The 18986-nt window shown below is 37.3% G+C and overlaps 1 long non-coding RNA gene across 1 annotated transcript; it reads right to left on the bottom strand.

Moving 5' to 3' along the window:
- Positions 1-1830: 1830 nt before the first annotated feature.
- On the bottom strand, positions 1831-6847 carry LOC141378655 (uncharacterized). Its single transcript, XR_012393574.1, has 2 exons — positions 6303-6847; positions 1831-4373 (listed from the first exon to the last, which is right to left on the bottom strand). It is a non-coding gene; the product is annotated as an uncharacterized lncRNA (long non-coding RNA).
- Between the last annotated feature and the right edge of the window lie 12139 nt (positions 6848-18986).

The following is an 18986-nucleotide window of genomic DNA, read 5'->3' on the forward strand; positions in this document are numbered from 1 at the left end:
GTTCTGATTCAAAATTCAAAATTAGGTATATTTTTAAAACACAAACTTTAAAATTTTGGAAAGTTTCATGGAAGTCGAAAATCACACGTGTTGTTGGAACTTGTCACTGTGACATCCCTCAAACAATGTTTTGCCCTGATTGGATCCTGTATTCTAAAGCTTATACACAGTGCAGTGTATTAACACATTAGCCACGTACACTGACCTTTTACATCTGTGTCTAAGCCAGTTCAGATCAAAAAGCTGTTTGGAAGCCAGGTCAAAAACTGTTGCTCCAGAAACAGTTTACGTGTTGCTGTTGCCGCGCAAATTCCCAAAGCAAGCTGCGTACTTTCGAACACGCGCGTGCGCACTGCTGTACTCTCAAACGCAGCTGGCAGTGCAAAAGGCGTTTTCAAATGAAGGTTGTTAGTAAGCCTACGTTTGATACACTCACCGGCCACTTCACCTGTCCAACCGCGTGTTAACACAAATTTCTAATCAGCCAATCACATGGCAGCAACTCAATGCATTTAGGCATGTAGACATGGTCAAAACGATCTGCTGAAGTTTAAACTGAGCATCAGAAAAGGGAAGAAAGGGGATTTTAGTGACTTTGAAAATGGCATGGTTGTTGGTGCCAGACAGGCTGGTCCGAGTATCTTAGAAACTGCTGATCTGCTGGGATTTTCAAGCACAACAATTTCTAGGGTTAACAGAGAATGATCCAAAAAAGAGAAAATATCCAGTGAGCGGCAGTTCTTTGGGCTCAAATGCCTTGTTTATGCCAGAGGTTAGAGGAGATTGGCCAGACTGATTCAAGCTTATAAAAAGGCAACAGTTACTCAAATAACCACTCGTTACAACCAAGGTATGCAGAAGAGCATCTCTGAACTCACAACACATCAAACCTTGAGACGGAAGAGCTACAGCAGCAGAAGACCACACCTGGTGATACTCCTGTCAGCTAAGAACAGAAAACTAAGGCTACAATTTGCACAAGCTTACCAAAATTAGACAACAGAAGATTGGAAAAACACTGCCTGGTCTGATGACTCTCGATTTCTGCTGCGACATTCGGATGGTAGGGTCAGCATTTGGCATCAACAACATGAAAGCATGGATTCATCCTGCCTTGTATCAACGGTTAAAGCTTGTGGTGTGATGGTGTGGGGGATAAACTCTTGGCACACTTTAGGCTTATAAGTACCAATTAAGCATAGTGTCAACACCACAGCCTACCTGAGTATTTTTGTTGACCATGTCTATCCCTTTATGATCACAGTTTACCCATCATCAGATGGCTATACTTCCAGCAGGATAACGCGTCATAAAGCATGAATCATCTCACACTGTTGTTTGTGGCTGACAAATCTGCAGCAACTGCGTGACACTATCAAGTTAAAAGAGACCAAAATCTCTGAGGAATATTTCCAGTACCTTGTTGAATCTATGCCACCATGGATTAAGGCAGTTCTGAAGGCAAAAGGGGGTCCAGCCCAGTATTAATAAGGTGTACCTAATAAAGTGGCAGGTGAGTGTATATATGTAACTGTGCTGACAACGGAAATATTTCTGAACAGGTATTTCTCATTTAAATGTGCTGAATGATTTACTTACTAAAAGGCATTGAACGTAATTATTAAAGGCAAATATTTTGGACGTTTCAAAATGTGCTTACATAAGATGATCTCCTCAGTGAAAAGGCTTTGATTAGGCTAGATTTATCTCACGTGATAAGTGTTTAAAATACTAAGTGCATCTTTCGCAGTCTCATGATATAATTAAGCCCACAGAATTATTTGTGAGAACAGCCTTTGCAGAGCACTGAATTACGCAACAAAACAAAGATGCTGCTGAAGACAATGTCTTTATTTTTTGTCTATTAACATAACACAAACTGTTGTTGTAGTTGTGATGCTTTAAATATAGCAGACAATCAAAAGCAAACAATTGCAAACTATTTCAAAAAGAGCACATTAGTACAATAGTTTTAAAAGAATATCTGAAGCCGGACCTCGTGTCGCGCCTTGAGTGTGTTGTCTCTATGTAGCCAGGACACATAATTTGGACATTCAAAACCAATTCTGTCTCTTCTTAGCAGCCTCGTCGTCCGTGAACTCAACATTACTGTATCTCACTTGCTGTTACACAGAGAAACCAAAGACTGCAGATGATTCCACTGGGATGATTTGGTGAGAAGCCATAATTATATTAGATTAGGACCCTGCAGCAGACAGCTCATCTTCGACCACCTCGGCACCACAGGTTAGACAACAGAGGAGAAAAAAAAAAGATTAAGTGCAAAGAGGAGGTAGAGGTGCAAAGTCATCAAATCAAATCTCAGCCTTTTAGCCGTTTGGCTGGCCGGGATCCGCTGCTGACAGGGTTTTTTTCTGCGCGGCCAGAGGTCTTGGATTCTGTCTACATGCTGACTCCACATATGATCCCTATTAGGGCCTTGCGGGACCCCGCACCCCTCACTGTCTAACAGAGCAGGCTTGCACATACTCAGGGAGATGTTAGTGTTAATGGCTACCATTGTGTCGACGTGTTTAGACGCACGCATATCTATCCGGGAAATGACCAAGGTGGGTATAAATTAGTCAAGGTCATTTTGATGTGATTTGATTCAAATGTCAAATTCAATCAGTATTGTTGATAATCAAGCGGTGGCCTACTGCTTTGAGTCTTGAAGCAGAGCTAGTCAAAACCAAAAGAGAGAAATTAGATAAACTAAGGGTGTGTTCAGTAGAGTTCTCTTGGTCTGTCTGGTCTGCATCAACAATAAAATTGACACATTTGGTCCTGATTCAGTTGGCGTTCACACTAGCATTATAAAGTCCAAACTTAAAAATACTAAATTAAAAATATGCGTAAATTAATATCTGCTATACAGTATACATGTTTCCATCAAAAAATGGCAATAACATCTATGCACATTATTGGATTATCGCATAAAAGACGTGCGAATAAATAAGCGCTTCCATCCAACGAGTCAAAGGGTGCTTTCACATCTGCAGTTTGCATCATTTGGTCCGGATCAAGGGCAAGAAAATAATACATTGTAGCATTTTCTGCCATCTTTGGGTCGTTTTCACACCACACTGATTGCTTTGATCCGAACCAAAATGCAGTCATCTGACAAAATCCACATCACTTATTGGCCAGATGTTGTTAAACATATTTTCTAACATTGCAATTTTATTGTTCAGAATTCACGTGCAGGAAAATGCCAATGGAACTCCTGCAATTAAACAAACCGTTAGACACAAAATGTCCCTTTTGACTATAGAGGGATGACTGCACTGACTGATTGTATCCCTGCTCATACTCCCTCTACTATATAGTTTGTATACATCACTTTAGGCAAACTATACATTTCGAGAATAAAGTGCGGCTGGAAAACAATGTTTTAATGCATTGCAAATTGCGAAGGTGCATCGCACGTCACTTCAGGAGGAGACGTGAATTAATTTAACTAAACTGTGATATGGTCATCTTCCGGAAATATTACCAACAATTCATCAAGTTTCCCCCTCTCTCTCTGTTTAAAATTGTTGGCAAAGCACTGTCACATTTCATAATGCAGAGCGCATTGGCCTACGGCAGCTGGATTAGTCCAAAAGGCACAGTACTTTTTGCAGTTTGGTCTATTTTAATTCGAATCATATTCTCACCACAAACGAACTGCTCCAGGGTTCGTTTGAAAGCGTACCGAGACCACCTCTTGAAGGAGGTCTTGGTACGCTTTTTTCGTCCGTTTTTGGTGTGCACTCGAGTACAATTGCTACATTCACACCTGCTCAAACAAATCGCACCAAGAGGGAAAACTAACTCTAGTGCGATTCAACCAAACTAAATTAGGCAGGTGTGAAAGCACCCAAAGAGAACAAAATTGTCACTTCCTGATTAATGGCACCAAATATGAAAAGTAAAAACAGAATTTGCTGCAGTATGATCAAGCTGCATGAATCTTTACTTCATTTAATAAATGACTTGCGCCTCACAAGACAATGCTGACATGCAATGAACAAGTGGTGGCGTTTGAAGTTTGACACAATTCTGGAGGTAATTGATAATATAATAACACTAATGCTGGAATAGTTACAGCATTTTAGAACAACCAAAACAACATTTCGGATGTTTTATAGTGTGCTCAGCCTGCTGGTTTGACCAGTCACACACATTTTTATAATTACAAAGCTGAACGTCCATTGTGGAGAAGCTGCAGGAGAAGAGGTTACTGGCTGGTGTACAGGCTGGCTCTTTAGGATCAGTGCGAAGACTCATCTGTCATTGGGGCCTTGCAGGAATCAGTATCATGCTCTTAAATCCTCCATGACCCCTACAGCAGCTGCTCAGGATACGGCCTGGTCCAGGATTATGAAAACCTATGGGAACAAAAAAAAAGTGCAGATGCCATTCAATTTATAATGCATTTTGGAAAGTGTTCCTAGCTATATAATGATAGGTGGATGGAAACAGCTATTGACACGTTTCGACACCTGTTTGAACTTTAACAGGCAACAAAGCAACTAAGATCAGAAATCCCGTGTACTGTATATGGTTGCACATTATGACAATACCCACCGACCAAGAAGTTTTCTGTTTAATAGACCTGTAATAGCATCTAAACGTTAATCATCATACTCTAGTTTTAGGATATTCTTGAACATTAATAGATTTTCACTGACAGCCCAAATTTAGCCTTTTAGCCAAGATATTGATGTTTAGATATCTATTAGTCTTCTTTTAAACAAAAAATGTTATGTGAGTTATGTGTCTTTGGTCCATGTGTTGCATTCATATTGTAGTCAAACCACAACTAAGGTTGTTTGTAAATGGATAGAGACTTTCCAGGGGCACCTTGGCATTAAATTGGCATCAATCATGACAATAAACATATCATTCATTCATTTTCCTTCGGCTTAATCCCTTATCTATCAGGGGTCACCACAGTGGAATGAACCGCTCACTATCAAGGCATATGTTTTACACAGCGAATGCCCTTCCAGCTGCAACCCTGTAGGAAACACTCTCGCATTCACATATACACTCATATGGCCAATTTAGTTGATCCAATTCACCTATACTGTATGTCTTTGTAGTATAGGTGGAAACCGGAGCACCTGGAGGAAGACCACACAAACACATGGAGAAAATGCAGACTCCACAAAGAAATGCCAACTGGCCAAGCCGGAACTCAAACCAGTGACCGTCTTGCTGTAAGGCAACAGTGCTAACCACTGAGCCACCGTGCTGCCCCAATAAACTTATGAAAAATGCTAATTTATTTGGTGTTAAAACCTTGACCCTCATTTCACATCCACCAATTGATGCTAAAACCGTAGATTACCGAAATAATGACAGAAAAAGAATTTTAATATAAGAAGAACTTTATAGTCTAATATAATATGAAATATATAAATATTTTCAATCTTTGATTACAAATTTGCACTGGATTTTGTATCCCTACAATGTATGTAAACGACCTTTGTGTCAAAACGACATCAAACTGACATCTAACATTGGTGTCAAAAAGCACGTCAAAAATGTATTTTGATGCTAATGCTAGATGTGAATTTGATCTAATCAGGGTAGTCAATTGGCATAAAATCAATTAGCTTTTTTTTTACATGTTTTTTTGGTCATCTTTGGGTCTTCTTTTGACTAGTCTAGTTTGGCCCACTAGTTTGGTATGCACCAATATTCAGATAACATCATTCACACTTAAATAAAGCACGCTAACAGCACAGCTAACTAAACTGGTCACTTGTAAACAGCAGAGAGAGAAAGCAGTGGAGAAGACATCAACAGGGACAGCAGCAGTGATTATCCAGGTTAAATCTTTATCTAAACTAACTCCAATTGACCAATGTCCTTGTGTCTCTAGGGATTGCATTATAGTTTTTATCCACTTACGCAGAGTGGGCATCTGCAGCTGTTCTCATGCAGAGACAGTGGCAGGGAGTGAGAGCGAGAGAGAATTAAGCAGGACTCCTCATTTATTTAGTATTCGTTTCACTGTGACCCGTATCACTGCTGTATATATAATGTCAAACAAATTCCCTCAGTTTTTAGCATTAATTTTCATGTCAATACAGACTGCATCAAGTTATTCCTACATTAATGTACATCTTTGTCATACACCATTTACATTCACTATTCATTCATGCCAAACTCTACAGTACTGTATCAGCGTGCAACAGTGCCTTGCAGATCTCACCGCCAAGTCCTAACTGCATAGATACACTAATATGCATAAAACTGTGTCATCATCATCTTAACTGAAATATGCATAACTTGTGGTTGGTACTCACTGCAAATCCCAGAGGCAAAAGAACTGTAATCTTGCAAGCGGAAGTCATTCCCATCTGAATAATTGATGAGAAATGATTGGCATAAGAGGTGGCGTGTACATGGTCATTTCAGCGGAGACTTTCAGCAGTGGTCACTGCATCATCAATGACCTAACAGCTTTGTCCATAGAATAATAATAAACACTTGGGTTTTATGACTGCCAAGGCATTACAGAAACTATATGGTGCTTTAAAATGATTTTAGTATTCATGCTAGCTTATTAATATGAGTCAAAGAGTTTAACAATGATCAATATTGTGCGTTTGGGATATTGAGAGTTTGTGAAGCATAAATAAATAACGTTTTGCATAAATAAAATATCGTATTAATATTATTGTTATTATTACTCGTATTGCTATTAATACTATTCTCTATGTTTCACATTAAAAATATATATGTTTATTTACACTCCGTAAGTTTAAATCTTGGTTATCTAATTTCAAATGTGCTAATTTCTTATTCCTGCGGCGGGAGGGTGAGACGCTGACTTGAACAGCTGCTTCATGACCCAAAAAACTGTCAGTCTTTCCCTGGAATAAATTGTGGAATGTTCCACTTTTTCAAGCAGGGACGAATGAGTTTCTAAATGCCATTAATAAAACTATAAAGTTCTTAAAATGTGTATGATTGCACACGTGAGCACATTAAAACACTAATCTAATGATAAATACAAGATTTTATCGGATATGTTACGACCAACTGAACGTGTAAACATAAATAAAATCTCCGTTTTCCCCCGTCTTCTGAAGCCCTGTTTCAGGCAGACCCATAGTAGAATCAATTCACACAGTGGGGAGCTTGAAACCGTCCACTCGTGCTTCTCAGCTTAGTTTGGAAAAATAAGTCTTGAACACAGTTTGGATTTCAAAGTTGTACGATGTGGTTTTGCGAGGGAAGGTTGCGACGCAATCCAGACGTTCGCTGTTTCACACGAGTTCCACATTAAAAGCGTTTAGAGGTGATGTCGGGCGGTATAAAAACGAGTTACCGTGTTTTAGTCTGAGTTGACGCTGGTCTTGAATCACGTCTCGCACGTTGGCAGTGAGATAAACATCTTCCTATGCGCTTATGCTGCTGGTATTTCGCAGAGCTAAATTGTGATTGACATTACTTGGCATAAGCGTCTTAGGGCATTATTGCATTTAAACACACAGTCCGAATTAGTGATTATGTTAGAAAAATGCGTATTGATAGTACATATTATTATTGTTATCTGCTAAATTTATAGGTGAGCCACTTTTATAAAACCTCTAATAGGAGGAACACATTTAACCCCCAGTAAACTGTATCCCAATATCTATGAAATGCCAAGTCTGACTAAATTAGAAATAGATATAAATAAATAATTAAATTTAAAATCTATCAAAAATTTTAATACAGTCATATAATTATAACATATGCCTCATATATTTGGCTTTTTAACGTTTGTGTGAAAACTACTGCACTCAAATATTTTTTTTTGCTCGTTTAAATTACTTGATTAAAATAATCGGACAAAACAATTCTTGAGATTTCATTTGGACAACTTAACTTTTTATATTCAATCCACATAAATTCGTTAAACTTGAACAAATTGTATGGAACCGTGCACTTTTTACAGTGTGAGTGATTTAAGGAGCAACTTTTTAATAAAAATTCCCAGAAAAAAAACTAAAGGGATAGGTCACTAAAAATGATAAATTTTACTTTCTTTTTATTTATCCACAAGTGATTTGTAACCTTTCAGAGTTTCTTTATTCTGTTGGTTTGGAGTAAGTGATGGGTGGTGACAGAATTTTAACTTTTGGGAGAAATCCCTTAAACTTATCCCAGTACTGGGTTGTGGCTGGAAGGGCATTCACTATGTAAAACATATGCCGGAATAGTTGGTGGTTCGCTTTGGCGACCCCTGATAAATAAGGGACTAAGCTGAAGTAAAATTAGTGAATCTCTTGAACTCTCTTCTCCATTCTTATGGACTTTTTTCTTTTTAATTTGATCTTTTGTAATAATATTACCTGTTTTTAATGCCAACAATACAATTTTTTAAACAAAAACTACAACAAAGTGTTTATGTTTCATTCCCATTTACTTTTCATAAATCTTTTTTACACAAACACAATAGTTATACTCAGGACCTTCAGGACAAAAAAGGTCACAATTAAAACCCATTAAAATGGCCCCAGTATCATTCCAGTATCATTTAAGCAAAAGGTTATACACTCTTTGTTGACAAGCTTCTGTTTTTGTTGATACGTCTTCAAAATTGTTACCAGCTTAATGTATAAATTTGTAATATTGTTTGACATTGTTCTAAATTTGACAAGTGGGAAAAATAATCACTTTACCCTGCTTTTGTTTTTTTATGTGACACTGCACAAAACCATCAAATCAATGGCTTGATTAACAAAGTCTAATCTAAATGGTTAAAATCCTTCAAAAAGAATTTTCGGGTGATGTGGTGGCACAGTAGGTAGAGCTGTCACCTCACAGCAAGAAGGTCGCTGGTTCGAGCCTCAGATGGGTCGGTTGGCATTTCTGTTTGGAGTTTGCATGTTCTCCCCGCGTTCGTGTGAGTTTCCCCCGGGTGCTTTGGTTTCCCCCACAGTCCAAAGGCATGCGGTATAGGTGAACTGGGTAAGCTAAATTGTCCATAGTATGTATGGAAGGTGTGTCTGCTGTGTAAAACATATGCTGGATAAGTTGGCGGTTCAGTCGGCTGTGGCGACCCCGGATTAATAAATGGAAAGAAAATGAATTAAAAAGAATTCTTGGTAGTTATTATCATGACTGATGCTGGTGAAGGAGTGAAAGTTTACAAAAACATTAATATGATACTTTTCTGATGCTTTTAGTTCTCAACTTTGACAATTTAGTTCTCTGGGGACCTATGTAAACCTTTTTAAGGGCACAATAGTAAAAACAAAATACAAGAATGATTGAATGACATGCACCCAAAAAGTGACTTTTGCTGCCTGGTTAAACTACTTGTTTAAAATGAGTTGAAACAACACAATTGTTAAGTTTTTTTGAGGACAACTTAATTGTTTTATGTTTAATCCACTTAGTTTTGTAATTAACTTAATTTGTTTCGAGACAACATGAAGGTGTTGTTTACAGTGTGTGTGATGTGTAAATCTATAAAAAGTGAAAATTAATTACAGTATTTTGTTAATGTTCTGTCAGATACAGTTATAGTGATCGAGCAGTTGTTGATATGCGAATATAACATTTACGTTAAAATCTGCAGTCTGCGTCATTTGTATCAAACATTTTTAACCACAATCCACTGATAACACATTTAACTTTGTTGTTATACTTTATTTGTACTGTACATATTTATAGTATTTTGTCAATGTACCCTCATCGAGCAGTTGTTGTTGGTTCCCCTTGCAAGGCATTTTCTGATTGATACCTTTTACATTTAGAGTTTGTAAACAGTTTGGATTAATAAAATAAATACCATCGAGACTTTCACTAATCTCTGTCCACTTGCTTTGTACACACACTTGTTTTAAGTAATTACATCAAGTTTTATTCATTAATTTTCCTTCTGCTTAGTCCCTTTATTCTTCAGGGGTCGCCACAGCGGAATGAACCGCCAACTTATCCAGCATATTTTACACAGTGGATGCCCTTCCAGCTGTAACCCAGTACTGGGAAACATCCATACACTCTCATTCACACACATACACTACAGACAATTTAGTTTATTCAATTTACCTATAGCGCATGTCTTTGGACTATGGGGGAAACTAGAGCACCCAGAAGAAACCCACGCGAACACAGGGAGAACATGCAAACTCCACACAGAAATGCTAGCTGACCCAGCCAGGACTCAAATTATCGACCTTCTTGCTGTGAGGCAACAGTGCTAACCACTGAGCCACTGTCACCCCACATAAAGTTTTAATCAAACCAAATCTGCCAATTTGGAAGACATCCTTAAAAATCTGAACTGTCATTTTATTTTATTTTTTTGCTTTTATTTTCAGTTTGTTGAAACAACATAAGGGTTTTAAGAATATCATGAAATATTACTGAATTGTTAGTGTAAATATCATACAGTTGCAGATCACATCTCTTGAGTGTGCAGTATTTTATCACCTAACACTGACATCTGCCAAGGTCATATCTAATGGTTGTCCACAAATGTACACAGTGATAATGCTTAAAAACAAACACATGGTTTTATTTGGGTCTTTCCATAAAATATGTCAGGACCTATGCGTGTTTTCTATTTAGAAAACTAAGGAATGACATTAATAGCTGTTTTCCCCCGCGGATCAAGACACTGAAGATACCAGCAGCGGCAAACCACAGTCATTTTGCCTTTTTGCTATTAGCCCAGGAAAGAAAAGGATCCTAGCGCCTCCTACATGTGGATGTGAAGAGTAACACATTACTGGAAACAGACTTGAAATACCTTTAGCACAGGTAAACTGGTGTATTTTATCCAGCTTATTTTGCTTTGCAAAAGTATACTGTTTTCTGTGAATGTCCAAGCCTTGTCTCATTAGCCTCTTTAGCTAAAAACAATAACAAGGTGCAGCAAACTGTACATTACGCTACAAATGAACAGCAAATACCAATCAGTGTATTACCAGTAGATTGTAGTTAAAATTTTAGATACAAACTTAAGTTTTTACATTCGATTACAAATCTATGCAGAAAAAACAACCAACATAATTTCCAGTTTAGCCATTATAGCCATTTTCAACAGGGAATATCAAAGTGTATTGGTAATTAGTTATTTTACAGACTGTATGTGACCCTGGATCACAAAACCAGTCAGAATGTAAATTTTTGGAAATGTCAATCTCAAAGCTAAATCAATCAGCTTTCCATTTGTTAGGATGGAGCAGAGATGCCCAAACTAAGGCCCATGGGCCAAAGTTGATCGATTGTAACTTTTAATTTGGTCCCCCATCTCATCTGCGAATGGTTTAGAGATTGTCATTTCAAATTTAATGTATGCGTTGATTTGTTTGTTTTATTGTTAAGCTACAAAAAAGCTATCTGAAATTAAATTTAGTGTAAATTAATTAGATTTAGTTTAAAATGTACACACAATGGATTGAGGTCAATGCAGAGACTTTGGTGAATAAAAAAGCCAGATTCTGCTTGACTATTGTATTCAGCATTGAACTCCAAATATGTAAAATATTAATATATTCAAAGTAAAGTTGTTTTTACTTTTTAATATTATGAAAAAGATCATATGAATTAGGAATTACCCATGGCAACTTTAATGTCAAATAGTTTGGTATATTTATCTTTGGCCCACGGCTATCAATGAGATTTGGTTTTTGTCCCTTTATACAAAAAAGGTTTGGGCACCGGGATAGAGCAATATTTTCTGAAATGTATGTGAAAATCTGCAATAAGAAAAAAAAAAAAAGAAAAACTTTTATTGCTTGTTCAAACTATAATAAGCTGAAAAAACACAATTCTTGAGTTTTTTGGGGGGACAACTTAAGTGATTTGTGTTAATTTCACTCAGATTTGTAAAAACTAATAGGTTCACTTAATTCCTTCATGTTGTTCCAACACAAATAGATTGTGTGGAACCCAGCATTTTTACAGTGATGTTTCAAACAAATATTACCTTTAAATTTGTCCGGATGAAGTTCTTAGTAATACATATTACTATTCAAAATTTTTGTTTTTTATATATTTACATTTAAAAGCCCCTAAGATGAAAATCTACTTTTGTAAGCTGTTTGAACAGAACTGTGTGTAGGTGTAGTGTGTCCACTGTCATATTGGAGAGATTTAAACAAGTCTTTTTTTATTTTATTTCCTGACGTTAAAATAGGTTCCAAATCCCAGTGATTTTGAGGTTTTGATTGACTGACAGGTGCCTTGTTTCTATAATAACATGTATACACAAGTCCACAGAACACTTTTTTGCAAAGAAACTAGAATTATAACATGTTACAAGTCTCTGTGGTCAGCTGCACCTCAATATATAATTTTATAAGTTTAAAGCGTTAAAACTTGATATTTTTGACCTTATTTCAGCTTATCCCTGTCTGTTTCTATCACTGACAGCTGTTTATCTGACACATGTTGGAGTGGTGGGTGGGAAGAAACAGCTCATTTGGATTAAAGGTACAGGCTACAAAAACAGGTACACTGTACTCAGACACCAAAATGGGCAGATTCTACATTATATAATAAATGATCTGATGGGTATTTTGAGCTGAAACTTTACAGACATATTCTGGAGACACTGAAATCTTGTCTTACATCTTGTAAAAGGGGTAAAATAGGTTTGCTTTAAGAAATTTACTACATATCTTTATGGAACAAGATCTTTACCTAATATTCTGATTTTTTCCAAAAAAAAAATATCATGTTGACCCATGCAGTGTATTTTTGGCTATTGTTAAGAATATACCTATGCAAAATAAGTCTGGATTTGTGGTCCATGGTCACATATTTATGACTCAGATTGACTTGCTATCTTTGCTGTGGACCAAAACATGCTAATAACCAGTCATTCATAATGCGTGACATCTTTCAGACTGACTGCAGGCGCTTTCTCTTCTTTGACAAGTCATATAAGCACGTGTTGAGCATTGTGACACTGTCTGAAGTCCCTTACACTCTATGGAAGGCAGCTGTGTGTCATTCTGAATGATGAATTCAGGAGCTGAGGTTTGTTGAACGTGTGTGTATGTGTGTGTGCTGGAGAGTGCGTCACTCTTTGCCATGTGAGTCATCATCAGACACATTGTTAGGCTCAGAGAAGTGACGACCCCATGTTTTCCCTCCAATCAGAGTTCAGGATGAGCCAAGCCATGGGCCTTGAATCCTTACTCACACACTTCTGTGTCTCTCAGCATGGGTTTGCGTGTGTCGGATCCACTGACCCGCTGATCACACATATCTCACGTCCTGCCACATGGTGAGGATTTGCCAGCTAGTCGCTCGAGGACTGGAATCTGTTTGCCCAGTGTGCCAGTGTTGACATGACACCTCGTGATTTGATATGGATAAAGCTGGAAACCTGTGGAAAAAGAAGTGGAGCCCCTGTGTTTGTGGATTAAACAGTTATCACTTGGTAAACAAGCCATTGAGTCCCACCATGGAAATGTAACAAGGCACTTTCTATCAAGACAAGCTCTGACACTGCAATAACCCTACATTTCAACCTGTCCATAATAAAATTCAGTATAACATGCAGTGAATCCTGTGGACCAGACAGAGAGAAGAGAGGCTCAGTCGGTTTCTATAAACAAGACTGACGCATAAAGGATGACTAATGTTGTGATGTCACAACAGTAATTGTATGTTTTTTTATGGAAAAACAAAAAAACTAAAATATCACACAAAGGTTTTTGCCATGAAGAAAACAATTACCTCAAATAAAGGACAAATTAATCAAGAAATATTAACAATTCAGTGTTAACTGTTTTATTAAAGTCTTAGATTACCAAAAATTAAGATTGTTATTAATTGATCACCCTCATGTCTTTGCGAACCCCGAAGACATTTGTTCATCTTGAAGATATTTTATCAGATATTACTGGGAGGCGATATGTCCTCCTGACTTTTAGAGACAGACCATTTAGAAACAGGTGATTAAATATTATATGAATGTAAAATTATGGATCTCATTCAGCTGTCCCACTACTTTTAAAATGTCCGCTACACCCCTGCATTAGTGCACAAGTCTTATTTTTGTTTTATGTGCATGCTAATGATTGTCTGGCTTTATAATATTCTGATTGAACCACTGAAGGCATATGGTCTATGTTTTTCAACATTTCCTGGGTTTTGAATAAGCCAGGAATGTTGTTGTCTTTGTTGTAAAAAATTCTGGGTACCACACAATTCTGTCATGTTGTCCCAACACAACCCTTACCCTACCCCTCGTTTTGCGCGTTCCCATGAAGTGGTAGGGGTGTCCCAATTCTCTTAAGCTTGAAGGCATAGGGCTAAGGGGAAGGCGTAGATAGTCCTTCAAACTGAGATTTTTGCAGGACCAACCTTGAAACCAAGGGGTACGAAAATTTCCCAGAATACACCAGCCACAACGGCAATATAGCTGAACCCAGAAGTAAAGAGATCCACAATTTAGTATTATTTTTTTTTGGTCATTATTCCAAACTTTTACAACAAACAAGCGTATGTTTTAATATATTCATAACTGCGTTTGTGTTTTACCATCATGCTTTTTAAAAATACTTTAAAATAAAAACTAAATTTGGCTATCTATAATCCCTATAAATAACTGTTGTACAGCAGTCCCACAACATTCTGACACTCGAATACCCTGTCACTGTCAGAAAAGTCTAGTGGAATGGGCTTTTTACAGTGTCTACTATAATGTTAATGTTGTTTTTTAGTGTGTTTATATTGATCAGGGATCACCAAACTGGTCCGGCAGATTTTAGCTCCAACCCTAATCAAACACACCTGAACAACCTAATCAAGGTCTTACTGTATGCTTAAAACATCCAGGCAATTGTTGAGGTAAGTTGGAGCTAAACCCTGTAGGGACACCGGCCCTCCAGGACCGAGATTGGTGACCCCTGATTTAGATGAATGTGGCCACTGTGTAAATGCCCCGTTCTTTCATCCAATAGTCGCTATCTGCAGGCACGTACCCCTACTCTAAGTCTCTGGGTATCACCATAGGACGTCTGATCAACCTACCTCCGTTCACCGTTTATCCTCTTACTTCCCTTCCCCTTCATCCCACTGTTCTCTTACCATCCCTTTCTTTCCTTTCATCCCTACAACAAGTCTAGCTCAGAGTGTGGCGTGGTCCATACTGGTGAAATATGACATCTTTTTTTTTTTAATTATAGTAAACAGTTGCAGATTTTATTGGTGCAGAGTGTGTGTATTTTGTAAATGCTGATTACCACATAACTCGAAGTACCACAATTCAGTGGTGTTTGTTACTCTGAGATTTTATTATTTTATGTTTTATCATATTTTTTTTATTTTATTTTTTTACTTTATAAGTTATGAAAATCAAAAATGTATCAATTTAACTTTATAAATACCTTTCTTTCTTTTTACAACACTAGATTATATAAGTGTGTCCTGTTGAGTGATCAGAAGTTCTGCTTCTGCACACTCTTGTGGTCTTGTCACCCACTTGACCGCTTGAATGACGGTGGGTTTCCTGTATTTGGCCTGAGTATTCAAGTGCAATGACCGCAAGAGTTGGTATTGGGACAGGCTTGAAGCGCTCGTTTTGCATTTAGAAGTCAAAGTCCTCCACCTAGTGGTAAAAAGCAAACATGGTTAAAAAAAGATGCCTATGGCTATGGGTTAACCACAGATTTTCAATCCTCAAAATGCACAAAAAAAAAAGAAAAACTTTAATGTTTTTTCCCGTACATTAGAATGAAAGGGAGTGAGGAGGCAGGCATATTAAAAACAAAAATTATTTGATGACATTAAATAAATGTTATGAATAATTGTGCAGCCCCAAAATACTATTTAATGATCCGATTATAATCTTTATATACTGTCATTTAAATCATATATAGGTTTTATTTAAAACGTAATACACTTTTATAACGGTTTACAAATGTTTTAATAAGCACATCAGAACTAAATCTGCATTGAACAATAATAAAACATTATATCATCCTTGTTAGATTGATACGGACACCAAGATGGGATGTCTTGCATAGCTGAATATGAAATTATGATACTCTCTACAGTAAGCTGTTTGGTTATTTTACAAATTATTTTCAGAACCTCAAAAATATCTTTATGCTATGCATTTACCCTAGTTTCGTGTTGTGCTGGGTTCAGACTTACAATTTTGTCTTAATGTCATGTCAATTTAAGTCATTATGCTTAAATAATTCGTTTGTGGAGAGGAAATTACCACAGTCATGACTTGAATCTAGACCGTTCTCACTATAAATGTAGCGTATATATTTTTATTTCTAAATTTTACAACAATAAATGTACATTTTTAAAGAAAATCCTTGTATATCTTTTATTTTTAGAAGAAAAAAAATTATATAGCTAACTCCAGCACTTTTCTTGCATGTAAGACACTTTCTTGGTGTGGGTCTTTTATAAACTTACATAATCTCTGTGATTTAAGTTATGTAACCCACCTAGTCTTTTTGTTCATATTTTCTTAGTAAAAGTCTTCTTTCTTCACATAACAATAATAAAAGAAGTCATCACTTGGCATCTTTAACAACCGGCATGATGTCAGCGAAACTAGCGACTGACTTTTGGAAAAACAAACAAAGTCTGCCGGAGCAGCATGTTTTTGCTGTTTTGTCATCACAGATGAATACGAACCTTTGCTCTGTTGCATAATTACACCGATACCACGATCTCTCTTTCGTTTTACCATATTTCAAAGCTGCGTATGAGAGTTTGTGCCTCCATAATATCACACATATGATGAAAGAGCTCTTACAAAATTTACTGCCCAGAAAACAATTTTGTGTTTAATAGACATCTAAACGTATGCAGCTTGGCTAAAACAAGGCTAAACTTGGGCTGCAGGAGAATATCTAAGAATAGCCCAAAACTAGACTATAGTAGTTAAATATACAGATTATACAGACTTTATACTGTAGTCATTCATTTCTGTTTATCTGATGACTTGTAGTATTGGCTTATTCTTAGACGTCTATTAGATTTTCACTGACAGCTCAAATTTAGCCTCGTTTAAGCCAAGACGATGTTTAAACATTTAGATGTTAAGACTGTGTTTAGACATCTATTAGACGTCTTTAAAAAATGCTTGCTGGGCATGTTTTTACTACAAACAAAACCATTGTTTCCCTAACCACAAGCTGGCCAATGGTTTTGCTACACCAATCTTAGTTTATCCATTGCATTTGTGTTAAAAAGTTGATCATAGAAACATCCAAAACATGTGTTATTCCATCCCTGCTGAAAAAAATCCAGCTTAAACCAGCCTAGGCTGGTTGGCTGGTTTTAGCTGGGTGACCAGCCTGGTTTTATAGGGGTTTTGGCCATTTCCAGGCTGGTTTTCAGCCATTTCCAGCCTGGTCTTAGCTGGTCAGGCTGGAAAATGACCAGCCAAATCCAGCTAAAACTAGCTTGACCAGCCTGGTTAAAGCTGGACATAGCTGGTTTTGGCTGGACTCCCAGCTTGGCCAGGCTGGTCAAGCTGGTTTTAGCTGGTCATCTCCCAGCCTGACCAGCTAAGACCAGGCTAGAAATGGCTGGAAACCAGCCTGGAAATGGCCAAAACCCCTCTAAAACCAGCCTGGTCAACCAGCTAAAACCAGCCAACCAGCCTAGGCTGGTTTAAGCTGGATTTTTCAGCAGGGATTAAATAAAAAATCTCTTCTACCAGTACTCTTTAAACAGGAATTTGCTAAAAATAAATAAATAAAGTTAACAAACAAATGAAATAACCAACCATGTTCTGGACTGTTCTGGAAAACTGAAAAATTAAACATGCCAGTCTCTTTATGTCAGTTTAAAAGTGTATGATAGGATAATATGCTAAAATCTTGTATCTCATTGTGAGTCACCACAACACCCTAAATCAAAATGACTGTTTAATAAAAAAAGAAAGTAGTGACTCACGAATTTACGTTGATTTTCATGTTGACTTTCATGAATGATATTTCATTAAAGACAATATGAACACAAAATATTTCATGTTTTGTCTGGTCAATTTCATTTAATTTGTTAATACACATCCTTTACTGTCAATCAGACCTTCAACACCTTCCAAAAAAAAAAAAATGTTGGGACAGGAGCAGTTTAGGGCTAGTAATCAGGTAAATTGGTTAAAAATGGCGTGATTTGAAACAGGTGACGTCACCAGGTGATTGTAATTATGATTTGGTACAAAAGCATCATCCAAGAAAGGTCTAGTCCTTTAAGAGCAAAGATGGACTGAGGATCGCCAGTTTGCAAAGAAATAGCTGAGAAAATTATTGAAATGATTTAAAGCAAAGTTCCTCAAAGAAAGATAGGAAGACATTTGGATATTTCACCTCACAGTGCTTAACATAATTAAAAGATCCAATGAATCTGGAGGACTTACAGTGCGTAAAGGACAAGGGTGCAAGCCGATGCTGAACAACCGTGATCTCTAATCCATCAGGCGGCACTGCATCAAGAATACTCATTCATCTGTAAGTGATATCACCACATGGTCTCAGGACTACATTGGCAAACCTTTGACAAGTACCACAATATGTAGTTACATCCACAAACGCCAGTGAAAACTGTGCTGAGCCAAAAGGAAGCCCTATGTTAACAGTGTCCAGAAACACAGTCGATTTTTCTGGGCTCGGAGGGATCCGGTAATGGATTCAGATTTCTGTCCTCCAATCCGTCCCAGCAGGGATCAACGTTTATCCTTGGACCATCGCACAGTGAGTGTAAACTTGTTCTGTGGTCAGATGAATCAGTATTTCAGGTATTTTTTGGGAGGAATGGACGCTATGTGCTCCAAACCAAAGAAGAAAAGAATAATTCAGACCGTTACCAGCAACAAGTCCAAAAGCCAATGTCTGTGATGGTATGGGGTTGTGTTAGTCCCCTTGGCAAAGGTAACTTGCACTTCTGTGATGGCACAATTAATGCTGAAAAGTACATAGAGATTCTGGAGCACAATATGTTGCCTTCAAGAACACATCTTTTCCAAAGATGCCCATGCAATATTTCAACAAGAGAAT

Source organism: Danio rerio, chromosome 2 (assembly GCF_049306965.1).
Source record: "Danio rerio strain Tuebingen ecotype United States chromosome 2, GRCz12tu, whole genome shotgun sequence".
In the NCBI taxonomy this organism is placed as follows: domain Eukaryota; kingdom Metazoa; phylum Chordata; class Actinopteri; order Cypriniformes; family Danionidae; genus Danio; species Danio rerio.